Source organism: Bos javanicus, chromosome 14, assembly GCF_032452875.1.
Source record: "Bos javanicus breed banteng chromosome 14, ARS-OSU_banteng_1.0, whole genome shotgun sequence".
NCBI lineage: Eukaryota > Metazoa > Chordata > Mammalia > Artiodactyla > Bovidae > Bos > Bos javanicus.
The window spans coordinates 44,381,998-44,399,856 of record NC_083881.1 but is presented as its reverse complement, the minus strand read 5'-3'; the positions used below and the strand labels follow the sequence as shown (position 1 = coordinate 44,399,856).

General features: G+C 40.7%; 1 protein-coding gene across 5 annotated transcripts in view; it reads left to right on the top strand.

The window, feature by feature from the left end:
- Nucleotides 1-17,859, top strand: part of PAG1 (phosphoprotein membrane anchor with glycosphingolipid microdomains 1) — a 155,494-nt gene that overhangs the window by 92,019 nt on the left and 45,616 nt on the right. For all 5 annotated transcript variants that reach the window (XR_009740871.1, XM_061439071.1, XM_061439068.1 and 2 more), the window contains one exon: nucleotides 1,476-1,573. The gene's annotated coding sequence lies outside the window, so the exon portion shown is untranslated. The remainder of the gene's footprint in view (nucleotides 1-1,475; nucleotides 1,574-17,859) is intronic.

The window sequence follows — 17,859 nt, the reverse complement described above, 5'->3', positions numbered from 1 at the left end:
ATACGCAAGCCAGTTAACTCCCATACATATTAGTAAGATTTGGCTTTTTAAGAAGCATGTTTGTTCTTTTCATTTTATTTTTTTAATGTAGCAGTTTGCTTTAGATAGTAAATTTTGCTCATATCATTAATGAACTCAAGAGAGTTCTCTGGGATTGACAGTGACAACATGGGAGAGTGGAGAGGTTTGCAGTTGGAATCTGTATCTAAATATATCTGTATGGCAGGAGCTCAGGAGGAGGGTTTGATTTGAAATCTAATGAAAGATTGAAAGATGGCTCTTTTCTGTCAAGCCCTTCACCCAGTGAAGCCCTGCTCTCTCTATTTGCTTGATTGACAGTGGAAAGACCTGGAGTTGAGTTGGAGAACAACAGCCCTTGACTGTGTGACTTATTCTAATCTTTTTAGACTTTCTTTCTTTTTTTTTTTTTTTAAGGAAAAAAATAATGTAGCTAAATGCAGCAGCAAGGAAAAGTCAGCCGCTTTCTTACTTGGTAACTATCAGGGAAACAATAGATGTACCTAAAGATAGTATAAATAATCTGCTGATTCTGCTGTGGAAAATAGAAAGTCTCAGTCTAAGCGATTATGTGTGGTTCTAATAAAAGAACATCACTGGACGCAAATCTAGAAGGCTCATGTATTCAGTTTTTTAGATTTTAAATCAGGAATTATACCTTAGTCTGTTAAATAATCAAGCCATTCTGAATCTTAGTCAACTTCTAGGATATTCTCCTTGGAGATTCATTTATTCATTCATTTCATCCTTCTCCCATCATCCCTCTCTTACTACTTTTATCATGGTGTCTTATGTAAAAATAGAGGTTCAGTGCAGGAGATGTTTATTAGACAATGGGAAGAGAATTGGAGAGGAAAGTGGGGTGGAGGAGAGGCAGGGCACTGGCCATAGAGCAGAGCCATGGATGTGAGATGAACTGAAGTCATCCCTGCAGTCTCCTCCATTCCTGCACATCTTCCCCATTTTCACAGTGGATCAGATGAAGGAACACTCGGGACTAGATCTGCATGTCATTCGGCCTGCCCTGTTCATGCTGCACCAAAGATTCTGCTTTTAATAAGACATTTTCACAATTAATCACAGCTTACCTTACCTCAAAGCATATATACTCTCTTCAAATAAATCACCTGTTTTATCTCAAGTTCAGACAACAGTTAATTGAATTTTAATATCACTCCAATAACACATAGATGGCTTTGTTGTAAAATGGGGACACATCAGGAAAGAGCGAGGAAATTGGTGTGTATTTGATTACACGTTGACTTGGCTGCTGTTTTGAGGCCTTTTTTTATTCATTCACTACTGTGTGTAGTTTTGCCTCTTCTTTGTAGTTTGCTTTGTTCAAGAAGGAATATAAAGCTCTATGTTTGGATTTTTACAGTGAACTAGACCAGTATCTGTCACAGTCTTTATCCATCTTTTTCTTTTTCCCTAACTTTCTTTCTCTTTGGTTATAGGCCAAGACAGAAGAGAGAACATTCAACACCACAACATTTCAAAGGGAATAGATTTTGCCAGCATTTTGAATACTTATTTGGACAGACATTTCTCCAAGGTAAATATTACCATTGTACCAGTGACGGGGGCACATCATTAGAATTTGCGGATTGCAGTGGGAGTGCACAAAGGCTTAATTGTTTCGTCTAGTACAAACCTAGAGCGATAGGAGAGAGAGAAGGAGAGGGGGCCAGAGGAAAGAAAGCCGTGCTACTGGGATCTCCTGCAGTCTCTTCTGAATGTGTTACCAGGAGAATGCCAGCAGAGTCTGGGAGCCCATTGAGCTGGACTCAGAATGTGTGGGAGAAAGGGGAGAAAGGGGAAGCTGTATTTTTTTTTCTTCTTTTCAGTGTCTCTCAGATATTCATGAAAGCAGAAGGCAGTGTGGTCTGATTGTAAAAATAGCATTTCTTCTTTTAAGAGGAAAGAGTTGGGTAATTCCTTTTAGGGGTTAAAATAAGATTTATGCTGTTTCACATCATGGGCGGGGGGAAACCTGAATCATGGTATTTTTAGCCAACTAAGACTTATGAATATGGAAGATTTTAAAGAAATCCATGTTCTTCTTTTATAAAGATACCTACTAAGTAAATCGTTGGCTGCTGATAAATGCCTCGTGAATGAATTTTCTTGTTGGGAAGATTATATTCTTAATGCCTCTTTTGGGGGAGGGGAAGGGGTATTTGTGTGTATGTGTGTGTGTATGTGAGAGAGAGAAATAGAGAGAGTGAATATGAGACAGACACACTAAAGAGAAATCTGTCAGCATCATACAGTATATTTCAGGGAAGTAACTCTAGGCATTTTCTTTGTGAATCATGAGCTTAGTGGGAATAAAAATGTTCACAGAGGTAGCTGAATTTCCTAGTGAGCTCCAGCATTCATGAATTAGCTGCCAATATTTTAACACAAATTGCTGTGTCATTTCTCTGAAGTTCCCCTGTTGCTCTGAGTCTGTAGCTAAAAGCTGTTTTGGCCAAGGCCTGAGATTATAGCTGATGAACTGCCTCCTTCCTTCGAGAAAGATGTTCATGGGCACGCACACACAGAAATGCAAAAATCTATGATCCAATTTAAAAGAAAATAAACTTGTCAACTTTCTCTGTTTAGCAGTTGATAGAGAGTTGACATTACTTCGTCCCGAGCCGGCTAGAATGCCGTTCCGGATTGACAGGGCGAGAAGAATGCCTTCCTCTCCAGTCCTTATTCTGCCTATTTTCTTCTGAAGGGGCTGGATCAAGGAAGTGGAGGCTGTACATTAGAAGAGAATTGTGTGATACTATTCATTCTCTGATCTGACAGAGAAGACATTGTTTATTCACTGTAATAGGGTTGCCAGGAATCTGTGCTGTGCATACAGAATGCAACAGCACAGAGCAGTGGGAAATCTCAAAATCCTGAGCAGTATATCAGCTTAGAGGTTTTTAAAATATATATATATATAAATTCTAATAGCCTCCATGACTGTAGATGCAAGTCATAACGTGGGAAGATAGTTTTCCTCGAAGTGACTTCTTCACATTGCGTTTTGCATGTCTCACGTGGAAGAAGTCATTAAGATAGCAGCCTGCCTTTCTAGATACTGTAGTAACAGAAATTAAAATCATGAAAGGTGAGAATTACCTTCTAAACACACTAGACCTGCTTTGAGATTGCTCCCTGCATATTAGCATTCAGATGTCAGAATCAGTGGAAAATAACCCATGCGTGTCATGGGATGACTCACAGAAACAAGTAGGGGCTGCCTGAGATACAAGGAAAAAAGACAAACTCAAAGATGTGCCTTGAGGTAAGACGTGCCCTGCCAGAGACAGTGCAAGAAGACGCCATGCTCAGAATGCTCCAGAACTTTAAAGGCAACAACAACTATAAAGGCCAAGGTTCAAAGCAGTGCGCAAACGCTGCATTGGAAACCGAGCTGGCGGAAATGTAAACCCAGACCAAGGCTTGGGGTTTGTGCTTCTTAAAGGCTCTGCGTTCACCCCACTCCCCACCACCCTGAGCACAGCCCCAGGTGTGTGGGGACTCAGGGTGTGTATGTGTGTGCGTGTGTGTTTCTTACCAGAACAGAGAAAGGTGTTGCCAGGCTGCAGGCTGTATGTTCACAAACACAGCACGAGAGCTGGTCCAGGGTGGGCCTGAGAGCAGGTGTGCGCAGCCACCCCCAGCCGTATTCATGGCCCGTGTTCTTATTTCAGAGAGAGATTTGTCATATTCCCCAGTCTCGGCCGGTATCTGTAAGAAGAACTCCCCGCATCTTTTTAGATAAGAACTGTGTGTGTATGTGTGTGTGTGTGCATGCTCAGTTGTGTCTGACTCTTTGAGACCCCATGGACTGTAGCCCACCAGGCTCCTCTGTCCATGGGATTTTCAAAGCAAGAAATACTGGAATGGGTTGCCATTTCCTTCATGATATAAACTATGCTATTTCTAAAATTATGGTTATGATGACATCAGTATACAATCAGCTATTAGATGACTGTCATCTAATGACTATTAAATGACATACCCATCTCGGCTTTTTATGCAATTTATATAAGGATTAGTCTTACACACCTCATGGAGTTCTTTTACTCTACCACTTGGGACATCATTCATGTACATTATCTGCTTTGGTTTTCTTCTAAAGAAATATATATCCCCTTAAAACATATTTGACAATCTTTATAAAGTTGAATTTATTAACCATTTAAAAATATGTAAAATATATTTATATGATGCTGTTTTCAAGGAAATGCCAGAGACATCAAGAAAAATCAATCAAGGTGTTACTAAACTATTTCCCTCCATTCGTCAAGGGTACTTTTATTTTGTCTGTTTTAAAAGTAGTTTTTATTTTATCATTATCTGTTTGTTTATTTTTTGGTTGCCCCGGTCTTCGTGGCTGCTCTCAGGCTTTCTCTAGTTGCGCAAGTGGGGACTACTCTCTGTTGTGCTGTGCAGGCTTCTCATTGAGGTGACTTCTCTTATCGTAGAGCACAGGTCAGTAGTGAGCTGTGAACACGGGCTTGGCTGTCCCAGGTCATGTGGGATCTTCCCAGACCAGGGATCAAACTCGTGTGTCCTGCGTTGGCAGGTGGATTCCTATCCAGTGGACCCCCCGGGAAGTCCTGTTTTATTATTTTTAACAACTGAGTTAAGGACTCTGAAGGGAAGTAAGACAGAGATAGGGCTATTTCCTACTACTCCCACAGGGGCTCCTGGGAGGTGCTGCTAACTGGAGGGCTGGGCAGGCCCTGAAAGATGCAAAAGACGCAGTTTGCAGGGCAGTTGCTGCCTCACCTGTGATTCTGGCAGCCCTGCCTCTCGTTCTGCCTCCTTGTTCCTTTTCTGCTGTTCCTTTTCCTCTTCCCGTTCCTGGGAACGGTACATGAGGCCTGATCATAAGCGTGTGTGAGTGACAGCCAAGCTTCCATCACAGGTGACCCCAGCCCACCAGGAAGTCGGTGTCTGCACCTCCAGAAGAGCACCACCCGGCCTAGGCTCGTCTGTATCCTTGTAGGGAATCAGGCCTGGCGTCTCACAGCGAGGCACACAGGAATCTCGTTCTCACCAATGTTGTGTGTCATCTTTGTCTGTTACAAAAGGAGACATATACCAATAGAAGGAAGTTGAAGTAAACACTTAAAGATTCTATTTAACAAGCACTATATTGTATGTACAGTGAGGCAGGTGCGGGTCTTATAGCTCTTTGCAAATATTAAATCATTTAATCTGCCCGACTCCTCTACTACTACTATTAGGATGATTCCCGTGTTACTGAAGAGGAAACTGAAGCTCAGAGAGGGTGAGTAACTTCAAGGTCCCACAGGCAGTGAGGGCCGGCAGCACTGGTGGGAGGGCCACCTGCAGGAGTCTAGGCCTTAGGGCTCCGTGCTCGCCACCCCAGGTGGCTTTTGTGTCACAGCAGAGCTTGCTGTGGCAAGGACTGTCAGGGACTGTGACAAGGACTGTCACATCCCTTTGGGGCCTCTGAACACACGTGCCAGCCAGCAGAACTACACACAGCGTGTGTGACGTTGCTGGTTTGGGAACTGTCCACCCTTTGTCTCTTGGTGTTTATGTTGGGGGAAGAATTTGTAAGCTCTGTCCTTGCAGAATTCAAAGCAGGTGTGATTAATGCTTCACAGTAAACCCAGGCTTCCAGGCCCCGTGTCATGAGGTTGTCAGATGAGCTGTCCTGCACAGCATCACCCAGCAGCACTGGGAGAAAGACCAGACGTGGTTGCTGTCCTTCTTCCTCTGCACTTCTTCACTGGGTGGATCCTGTACCTTGACAGATGGTGGCTTTTATACATCTCATGGGTGGCTGATTAGTGAGATGAGAAGCATAGAGGCACTGATGTGACATTATAAGCTGTAGTCATCTGGTCAAAACTCTTACATGCTTCTCACAGTGTTGGCCACGTTTTATTTTCAACTGGGTAATAGTTACATGGGTGTTTGTTGAATTCTGGTGGTGGTGGTGTTTTAGTCACTAAGTCGTATCTGACTCTTTGTGACCCCATGGACTGTAGCCCACCAGGCTCCTCTGTCCATGGGGTTTCCCAGGCAAGAATACTGGAGTGGTTTGCCGTTTCCTTCTCAGGGGATCTTCCCAACCCAGGGATCGAACCTGCATTTCCTGCATTGCAGGTGGATTCTTTACCCACTGAGCCACCTGGGAAGCCCATCTGTTGAATTACACTTCTTGTGAATCTTAAATATCTTAATGTATTTGGGTAAGTTTTATGTTAGCCTATTAGGATATCTGTCCGATACAAAGTTCAATGTTAAAAAAAGAAAAAGTAATGATAATCACATACAATTTGGCTTTTTATTTATTAGAAACAAACATTATTCATATCCTTGTATATATCCTCACACTCCTCTGGATAAACTGACTACACAGACAAGTCAAAATATGTATTAATTGCAGAGAGATGCTTACAAACTGCCACCTAAGACATTTTGTCTTATCTCGTTTTATAAGTAAATACAAAAATTATCATAGCTTGATTGTGTTTGTTCAAAGTGTAAGATACCCAGATATATGTTAATGAAAACAATTATTTTCAAGTTTGATATAAGAATGTATTATAGCTTTAAACTCATATATTTTGTTGCAAATCAGTTATATACCAGTGTGCTTTTTCAAATATTTGTCTTCAAGTCATGTATTTCATTAGATACTGAATGTGAAGTTAATTAAATAGCACATCACTTATTAAATAGGAAAAATCAAAATAGGATTTTTAAAGTTTGTATTTAAATGAATATGACATATAGTCTTGAATAATAACTTACCTAAAATTGAGTAATTTTATTTAAGTCACTTCTTTCTTGTGTACCATAAAATGTTTAAATAATTAAGATACCTCCTGGAGAACTTTGCTAAAGTGTCACTGGACAAGTCAAAACAGGTGAAAAAGCCTTTAATAAAGCCAGGAAAAGAGGTTGCAATAATTAGTTGTATTCAGTTTAAAAGGAATCTAGCCATCCTCCAGTAAATGACTGGTAATTGGATAATATAAGGTCTAGTGAGATGCAGAAGGAAGATTAAAGTCCAGTGATACAGTCAGTTGATTAGAAGAAAGTGTGAATCCACTCTTGGCCTGCCTTACTCCACCCACATCAAATGAGCATCTCCTGTAGTTTCTTGTCCCAGCTCTCAGTAAAAATCAGCAGTTACCTCTTCAACCTAACCTCAAGTGTGCTACACAAATCCCTATGCTATTTATGTTCTCTTTTCTTATTGTAAAATATACAGAGAGACATACACTGTCTTGAAATACCCATCATAAATCAGTGGCACTTCCCTGTTTTATTATTTTCTTTACAACTAAGGATGCTTTCTTCCCAAGAGTCCTATTTTTCTTAATCAAGTAAAATTTCTTAGAGTTTAATTTCCTTGTATTCTTGGACATCGGGGCTTCATTTGTCTCATCTCTTTGGTGAACTTATTAGTTTTCATGTTATGACTTCATTATTAACTTATTTTATTACAGTTAATACATTTTACATCTATTATATCCAAATGAAGCTAACGAATTTCAATATGATTTAAGTCAGCATTATTATTTTCTAATAATATTCATGTTACTGGGCTATTCTAGTTTTTAATTTAAAAATCCAGTTCTCATGGGAGTAACTACTCTTTAATAAAACCTCTTAAAATTCTGAAGATTTCAATAGATATGATCTAAGGAAAAAGAAATACACATAAATGAAATATCTTTGTCTTTTTATCAATGTATGCTACACCGTTTCTCTGTGAATTGTAACTAGCTTTCATTTTCAAACTTTGGAAAGATGAGTCATTTGTAGTAGGAAGTGGATGCTAAAGATCTATGTTTGGCAACTTGAAGAACATTTTTAGCATTTGGATTTCCCTATTTATAGTACAGCGTCAGGCAGAGTGAATGTTTGGCATTTCTATAAGGGATGCAAACTTTTTAACATGCTCTGTTGTGATCTAACAATTCATTTCAGAGTAAGATGAATCAGTCTTGTTTGGAAAACGTTTTATACAAATATTGGCAAGAAGATTGTGACTGCGTTTCTATGGATTTTACAAATGCAGAGTTCCCTAAAGTATAGTATATTTCACAATATTCCTTTCTTCTGCATTACTATAATTCTATATGAACTTTTATTACTCTGAACTCTCACAGTCCCCTGCCCCATTCCTTACTTTTTAGACTGTTAATCCATGTTGAAGTCAGAGATCATGTTTCTCGGTCCCTCCAAGTGTCAAAAATTTTTTAACCTAAACTCCCTCTTAACTGCAGTATTTTTCTCATAGTTAAAACTCCAGATAACTTCTTTAACATATGCCCTTTTCTTTTAGATTAAGGCATTTGAGAACAGTAATTTGTAGGATTTTGCCCTTAATTGGCTAAATAGGAGAGATTCTATCCCCCACACACATGTCCCAACACACAGTTGAACTAATGAAAAATAGAAGAAACTAAATGTAATGTGTGATCCTGGATTGGATCCTGTTCAGTTGAGTCACTCAGTCGTGTCCAGCTGTTTGTGACCCCATGGACTGCAGCACGCCAAGCCTCCCTGTCCATCACCAACTCCCAGAGTTTACTCAACTCATGTCCATTGATTCAGTGATGTCATCCAACCATCTCATCCTCTGTCGTCCCCTTCTCCTCCTGTCTTCAATTTTTCCCAGCATCAGGGTCTTTTCTAGTGAGTCAGTTCTTCGCATCAGGTGGCCAAAGTATTGGAGTTTCAGCTTCAGCATCAGTCCTTCCAATGAATATTCAGGACTGATTTCCTTTAGGATGGACTGGTTGGATCTCCTTGCAGTCCAAGACACTCTCAAGAGTCTTCTCCAACACCACAGTTCAAAAGCATCAATTCTTCAGCGCTCAGCTTTCTTTATAGTCCAACTCTCACATCCATACATGACTACTGGAAAAACCATAGCCTTGACTAGATGGATCTTTGTTGGTAAAGTAATGTCTCTGCTTTTTAATATGCTGTCTAGGTTGGTCATAGCTTTCCTTCCAAGGAGTAAGTGTCTTTTAATTTCATGGCTGCAGTCACCATCTGCAGTGATTTTGGAGCCCCCAAAATAAAGTCTGTCACCGTTTCCACTGTTTCTCCATCTATTTGCCATGAAGTGATGGGACCAGATGCCATGATCTTTGTTTTCTGAATGTTGAGCTTTAAGCCACATTTTCACCCTCCTCTTTCACTTTAATCAAGAGGCTTTTTAGTACCTCTTCACTTTCTGCCATAAGAGTGGTGTCATCTGCATATCTGAGGTTACTGATATTTCTCCTGGCAATCTTGATTCCAGCTTGTGCTTCATCCAGTGCAGCGTTTCTCATGATGTACTCTGCATATAAGTTAAATAAGCAGGGTGACAACATACAGCCTTGACGAACTCCTTTCCCTATTTGGAACCAGTGTTGTTCCATGTCTAGTTCTAACTGTTGCTTCCTGACCTCCATACGGGTTTCTCAAGAGGCAGGTCAGGTGTCTGGTATTCCCATCTCTTGAAGAATTTTCAAAAGTTTTTTTTTTTTTTCCAGGAATTTTCAAGAGTTTGTGGTGATCCATATAGTCAAAGGCTTTGGCATAGTCAATAAAGCAGAAATAGATGTTTTTCTGGAGCTGTCTTGCTTTTTCAATAATCCATTGGATCCTGAAAGAAACCCAAAAAAGGGACATTAGGTAAAAAACTAAGGAAATCTGAACTAAGTATTGTTGTTTAGCTAAGTCATGTCTGACTCTTTTGTGACCCCATGGACTGTAGCCTGCCAGACTCCTCTGCCCATGGGATTTCTCAGGCAAGAATATTGAAGTGGGTTGCCATTTCCTTCTCCAGCGGATCTTTCCGAGAATTAAATATGGACTTCAGTTAATAATAGTGTACCAACATTGGTTTATTAATTATAACACATGTACCATGTTAATGTAAGAATTTAATAATAGAATAGAAAGAGTACAGTAACTATATTTATACCTAATGTAGTAAATGGCTGGAGTTGGCCCCAGCCTTTTTGTCATAAGAGGAAATGGGATAGAAACTGATAACTAATTCTCCTTTTGCCAAGGTCCTCTAGCAACACAGCCACCTGTTAACAGAGGTCAGTCCCAGGCAGCCACAGTGACCATGGGGCTGTTATCTTCCCTGTGCCTGTCTCCAGAGACATCAGAGGTTGGTAGCTCAGACTTCCTGGGCTTGAGTTCTAGCCATTGGGTACTGGGGGCTTTGCTTGACTTGTTAAACTCTCTGGCCCTTGTTTTCCATTTCTGTGAAATCAGAGTCAAGCCAGATTTTTCTCTCCTGAAAACCATGGCTTAGAAAAATTCTGACTCTCTGAATATGTGCTGGAGGTTTATTTGTAATTACAACTATGGAATTTATTGAGGATAAAATTTTGGTACGGAAGCAGTTTGCACGCATTGTATAGTTTATGGCATAAGTTATTATTTATCTATCATTTTCTAGCACTTTTGTGCCCTGCACCCCACCCTCAAAAAAGTCCTTAAAAATAATGCTGTTGCCATGTGAGAGCCACTTACACATTAAGAAGAAAAGACCACAGTTTTTTGAAATACCACATTGAATCTGAACTCAAAATCATATTAAACATTAAATTAGACCTTAATTTGTGATAAATTGTTATTCATATAAGGTGCATTTTCAAACAAAGATTTTAGGTTAATGTGCTTGCTTCCCAGCTGGCACTAGTGGTAAAGAATCTGCCTGCCAATGCAGGAGACACAGGAGATGGGGGTTTAATCCCTTGGGTCAGGAAGATCTCCTGGAGGAGGAGATGGCAAGCCACTCCAGTATTCTTGCCTGGAGAATCCCATGGACAGAGGAGGCTGGCGGGCTGCAGTCCCTGGGGTTGAAAAGAGTCGGACATGACTGAGCTACTGAGCAGGCATGCATGCTTCAAAGTAATTTAGTTTGAATTTTTTATTTAATATAATTTATAGTGTTATGCGGTGCTTTAATTTAGGGCAATAAAATTTTGAATACCCGATTATACTTAAGGCCTTGGAGACATTTAAGACCATGCCACGTGTTCATATTATGCTTGTTGAGTTCATCATCAGGAAGTTACTCATCCAATAATTGTTCCTTAATTCCTTTTGAGTCAGTCATTGTCCATTATAAGAAATTATTATTTTCTAGCTATGGGTCTCAGTGCTGTGTTTTGATTAGAGGCATATAGAAAAGAAAGTTTACTTAGGTCTTCTTTGAAAGTTAAATCCAGAGACTTCCCTAGTGGTCTCGTGGTTAAGAATCTGCCTGCCAATGTGGGGGACACTGGTTCAATCCCTGCTCCAGAAAGATTCCACGTGCCACGGGGCAGCTGAACCCATGCACCACAGCTGCTGAGCCCTCGTGCTCTAGAGACCATGCTGCACAGCAGGAGAAGCCACTGCACTGAGAAGCCCGAGCACTGCAACTGAAGGGTAGCCCCCACTCACTGCGACTAGAAAAAGCCTGTGTGCAGCAACAAAGACCCAGTGCAGCCATAAATAAAGAAACAAAAATTCAGATGGGGGATACATGTATACCTGTGGCCGATTCATGTTGATGTATGGCAAAAATCATCACAATGTTGTAATTATAAATAAATTATTTTTTTTTAAATCCAATAATAATCACTTGACCAGTAGAAGCACTCTGGGGAGGGATTGAATAGTGGTTCTCAACTTTGACTAATTCAATAAAGTCAATCCAGGACCTTTTTTAAAAGTCCCTGTGTGCAGAATATACCCCAAACTAATTAAACCTATTGTCTGTCTAGAGGCATTTTAAAAAATTTCCCAGGTGTTTCTACTGTGCAACCAAAGTGAAGAACCATTAGCCTTAAGACGGTGGGAATGCCTCTTGTGATGGTCTTTCTATCGCATAATTCTCCTACTCTTTGAAACTGGGTGACTTCAGTAGCTCTGATCATTTTAAAAGTGTCTCCTTTCGAAGAGAAAGAAGCTTGCCAATATTCAGGGGGGGAAAAGAATGTCCCTTGCCCTAGATCTCCGCCTCACAAACACCAGGAGAGTTTGTCCTGATTTTGAAAGGGTTCAGGAGAAAAATCTCCTGCGTGCCTCAGTGCCACAGTGCTTCCTCTGGCTTTTGTTTTGTTTGGCATTTCAGTTCACATACAGGATCAATGAGAACTAACATTTATTGAGCGCCCCTGGTAAGTATCAGGCCCTGTGAATATGGCTCTGTCTGACAACCAGGGGAGGTAGGAGTTAAAAATAGACTTCTGTTTTGTTTGAAAAATCTTATCTCAGTGTAATTGAATATTTAATCATTTATTCGTTGATTGAACTTTTATCAAATACGTGTGCTATTCTAAAAATAAGGTTAAAAATGCTAGAAAAGTACAAAGGGATCTGTATCTATCATCTTTTTTCTTCATAACAAATTTAGTGGCTTAATATGACCCGATTATTTAGCTTTTGATTCTGCAACTGGCAATTTAGGCTGGATTCAGCTGAGCAGTTCCTCTGGTCTCAGCTGGCCACCACATACAGCAGTGTTCACTGTGCTTTGGCTTTGCTGATCTTTGCTGGGTCCTCACATGTCTAGTGGCCTCAGTGGGACAACCTAGCTGATGGACTGCTGGTCAGTATGGTTTCTCACCCTTCAGCAGGGCTAGCCTAGTCTTGTTCACATGATGCAGTTAGGGTCACCTATAAAATGAATGCGTGTAAGCAAGGCCTCTTAGGCTTCATCTCAAAACTGAAACCATATCGTGCATGGCTGCCACATTTATTGCCCAAAGTTAGTCACAAGTCCAGTCTAGATTCAAGGGGTAGGGAAGTAGACTTTATCTCCTTTATATGATATGAAAAGTCATATTACAAAGGGTGAGGATAAAGGAAGGAGTGAGTAATGGTGGTTATTTTTGCAATCAACCACAGGTGGGAAACTCTAATTCTGTCTTGGACACAAGGAAGGTTTCTGAGAGGTGGTTGCATTTGATCTGGTTTAAAAGGTGAAAAATACATTTAAAATATATTTGAGATGAAAGCACTAGAATGGACAAAAGTATCACATTGCAGTTTGCTTAGTGAAAAACAAAATGGAGATTTTAAGTTTCTTAAATGTAGGAAATATATCTAGCCCAACACAGAGCCTGTAGGAGGCACTTAAGGTAGGCGTTTTCATCTGTATCAAAAGAGTCAGCACAATGGAACTGAGAGTGTAGGCCCATGAGACAGATGTAATACTTGATAGCTTTCCCACTTTACTAGTTAAGTGACCTTGCACAAGTTACTAACCTTTCTGTACCTCTCTTTAGTACAATGATGAGAATAATGCCTGTTTTATCAGTTCGCTTTGCTGCATAACAAAGCACTCCCAGAGTAACAGCTTAAAACAACCACCATTTACTTAGCTCCTGAACTGTCTGGGTTTATGTTTGGCATGACTCAGTTCTTTTGGTTTCAGTTGGGTTCACATATGTGTCTATAGTCAGCTTCCAATCTCAGCTTCTGGCAATTGACTGACTACAGAGGGACAGTGAGGCTGACTACAGAGGGACAGTGAGGCCACATGTGTCTCATTCAACAGCCTGGTCTGGACTTATTCACAGGGAGCATCAGCAAAGTTCCAAGAGTGAGAGCCGAAACATGCAAAGCTATAGTCTTGGTTCAGAACTGATACTCTGTTGCTTGCACTGCATTCCATGAGACAAAGGCCAGCCCAAACCTAACCCAAAGGCTTGCCAGAAATTAAGGGTTTAGAAATATACATTTTCATCACTGGAAGGAGCTACAAAGTCACAGTGCAAGGAGTGAAGATACTGGGAGGGGTAGACTTGTGGCCACTAATACAATCTTCTACACCTACCTGTAGCTCACAACAATCCTATGAAGAGTAAGTGAAATGTAACAATCTTTCTAGGTAAATAATTGTTGTCCAACTCTTGTGAACCCGTGGACTGTAGCACTCCAGGCTCCCCTGTCCTTCACTAACTCCCAGAGTTTGCTCAGATTCATGTCCACTGAGTCAGTGATGCTATCTCATCCTCTGCTGCCCCCTTCTCCTGCCTTCAGTTTTTCCCAGCATCAGGGTCTTTTCCAGTGAGTCAGCTCTTCACATCAGATGGCCAGAGTTTTGGAGATTCAGCTTCAGCATCAGTCCTTCCAATGGATATTCAGGATTGAATTTCCTTTGGGATTGACTGGTTTGATCTTCTTGTAGTCCAAGGGTCTTCTCAGCACCACAATTTGAAAGCATCAGTTCTTCGGCTGTCTTGGTGAGGCTCCAAGTTAAAAAGAATCTGGCAAGCAGTGGATGTTGAATAAGTAGAAGCTGTTAATTTTCCCTTACATATATTAAAAATCAGATTTTTGAGGCAAGTTCTTTAATTGCCTACTTGTAAAGAGTATCAAATGAGCCTCCAAATGCTATTTGCAAAGATTAAATGTTATATATTTTTTTCTCTGTTGCGGAAAGATAATATAAGTAGCGGAAAGCACATTGTCTACGAGGGCATGTGCACCTTGGCACAGAATTCAGGTGTCGTCACCTGAAGAAGCGAACAAAGCCTGGCAGCCGAAGCCAGACAAAGTCACAGCTGTTCAGGAAAAAGACATATTTAATCGCTGTGAAGGGTCAACTCAGGAAAAGAATCAGAGACAGTAAAGTGTGATATTTCAACTCCCAAAATATTAAAAGCCTTTTTAAGGGGTCAGAACTTATTTTTAAACCTATGCAAAGGAAGCAAAACCTTAATAGATCTTTATTGATTTCTTTCACTGTTGTGTTATAACTGTTTTCACAAAACCAGCCAAGCCCCATATAATTCCAGATTGATCCACAAATTGGACTCAGTGGAGATTCATTTATGTAGCAGCTAGAATATCCATAATCAGTGATATTAACTGGGTCAAAAAAAAAAAACTATCTCCTTTGAAATAAATAGAGCATCAAAGGTTATTCAGGAATGTACAGGATAGAAATAGGGCAAATGTTCATTGAGGATGGTGTCTGCTTTTTAAAACTGTGGAACTTGAAGCTCTTTAAGGTAAAGAATCTGCCTGCTAATGCAGGAGACGCAGGTTTGATCCCTGGGTCGGGAAGATCCCCTGGAGAAGAAAATGGCAGCCTACTTCAGTATTCTTGCCTGGAGAATCCCATGGACAGAGGAGCCTGGCAGGCTGTAGTTCATGAAGTAGCAAAAGAGTCAGACACGACTTAGCAACTCAACAACAACAGCGACAACAAAGATATGTCCCATGATCACTGGGCCCTGCAGCCTGAGCCCAGCTTGCATCACCCAGCCCCCCACTCTCCAGGAGCCCCAGGACCTTCAAAAAGCCATCTATCTGCTTACACTTAGCTTTCAAGCACTGAGTTTCCACTCTATTGCAGTTTCTTTTATGATTTTAGAAAGTCCTAATGGTGGAGTGATTGAGACCCATGGCTCTCATCCTCATCTCTCTCACTTTCTCTCTGAGTGATGGGGAGTCAAGGATAGAGACGGGGATGATGGAAAACTCTATAAGCCTCAGTTCCTACTCCATCAACCATGATCCTACAAAGATACTTATGTTTCCATGGTGGTTCTGTCATATTCATAGTCCCAAATATTGAATCCCAGAAATGCAGGTTAAAAGAAAGTGAAGTGAAAGTATTAGTCACTCAGTCATGTTCGACTCTTTGCGACCCCATAGACCGTAGCCTGCCAGGCTCCTCTGTCCATAGAATTCTCCACACAAGAATACCAGAGTGGGTTGCCATTCCCTTCTCCAGGGGATCTTTCCAACCCAGGGATCGAACCCAGGTCTCCTGCATTGCAGGTGGATTCTTTCCCACCTGAGCTACCAGGGAAGTCTGTAGGTTAAACAGATTATCAGAAAGAAAAAGGCAATAGAAGGTAAAAAGTCCAAATCTACCCAATCCAGACAGGTTTGCTGATAGCTTTGATTGTGCTTTTAAATTCCATCCATCGTGTGTGTACTGACCACTGTCTCTCCCTCTAAAACACAAGAGCAGGGGTCTCTCGTTCCATAACAACTAAACAGTGTTCATTCTGAACACTCAGTGTTTGTTTTGTAAAGTAATGTTTTATGGGCTGTGTAATAAAGTACCTAACCTGGAACTGAGCATATGGCCACAAGTATTTGTGGACTTGATGTCTGTCTCTGTATGCCTGAGAATGATTTCTGCTTTCTGAATTTCATGTTGGCAAGGAAAGTGGTTTCGTTGATGCTGGTAGACCATCTGGGGTTTGCTATTCTAAATTTGATAACTTTATTTATATATAATATCTTTAAGGGGAATTCCCCATTTTTGACATTTGTTTGAAAAACTAGAAGTTGTAGAAAGGTTTCTAAATCCAGGATAAGAAAAATTTACCCATGCAAACCCTGCAAGTATCTTAAATTCCTGCAACTTTATTTTTTACAAATTAAAATGTAATGCAGATATGTTGGACTTAATCTCAAAAACCTGTGGACAGTCTCAGGTTTTTAATATTATTAGTGTAAAGGATTTATAATATGTTAAACATTTTATATTAAATATATGCCTTAAGAGTTGTGGGAACCCCTATTTAATTGAAAGCCATCCACAAATTTAGTAAACAATGTATTTAATCCTTCAGATTTTAGAAGATGATTAATAAAACATGAATACTAGTTCTATTTCACATATCTATATGGGCTTCCCAGGTGGTAAAGAACCTGCCTGCCAATGCAGGAGACATGAGACACAGGTTCGAGCCCTGGGTCCGGAAGATCCCCTGGAGGAGGAAGTGGCAACCCACTCCAATATCTTTGCCTGGGGAATCCCATGGATACAGGGACACAGGAGCCTATCGGGCTATAGTCCATGGGGTTACAAAGAGTTGGACAAGACTGAAGCGACTTAGCACGCATGCACACGTATATATACGTTCTGTTTTTTAAAACTATAGAACTTTGTTCCTTTTGTCTCTTGAAAGAATGGCAACCCACACTCAACTTGAAGGGTGTAGAATAATAATTTGCCCCAGCCCCACCCTGCTTTGTTATTCCCCAACCATCAAATTGAGTGTTGATAACCATTTCCCATTAGTTTTGTCCTGTGATTTTCTTAAGGTAAAGAAGAAATGAAAGTTAGAATGAGCGGATCACATCTTTAAAGAAAAATGAGAAACACCATACTTCCTTGAGAAGGAGAAAAATATTTCCACATGGTTAACCTGGCCTGCCTTGGTGTTTACATTACCTGCCAGACTCTGTGCACGTGGGGCCTCTTTTAAATCTGATCTCGTACATCACAACTAACTATGGAAACAAAAACAAACAAAAGTCAATACAGACTAGAATCTCCGGATTCAGCGAGATTACTCAAGCATGACTGGAGGAGAGATTGTCAAGTGCTACTGGATGACAAAGTACAGTATCTACTGACTAGTAGCTCAGGTGCGGTTTCATAACAGGGTTCCCATACAATCTGGAAGGTGTGGCAAGTATTAGTCAAACCTGTGGCACAAATACGTGGGCATAGGAAAAAGAGGCATTGTGAAGGAGAAATGCGCATCGCAATGAGCAGTGGCCCTGTGCATGGGAGGGCCTTCCTGTCGTCTGATGGGGGTTAGAACTGAACTAGGAGAAGGGCTCTGGTGGGGCTGAAGAGGTTCCGGATAAAGACTAAGTGAGTGAGATGGAGACAGACAGTAGAGTGAGAAGAAGGAGGGAGGCCACATCCAGAACTTACAGGAAGTGGCAGCTACTTGATGTGATTTCATTTCCTGTACGCTTTAATCAGTGGAAAAATATTAAAGGATTTTAAGCAGAGGACTCGGTGTGATCAGATTTTGTTTTTGGAAAGATCCCCCTGGCTGGGGTTTGAAGAAGGAACTGGAAGGCAGCAGG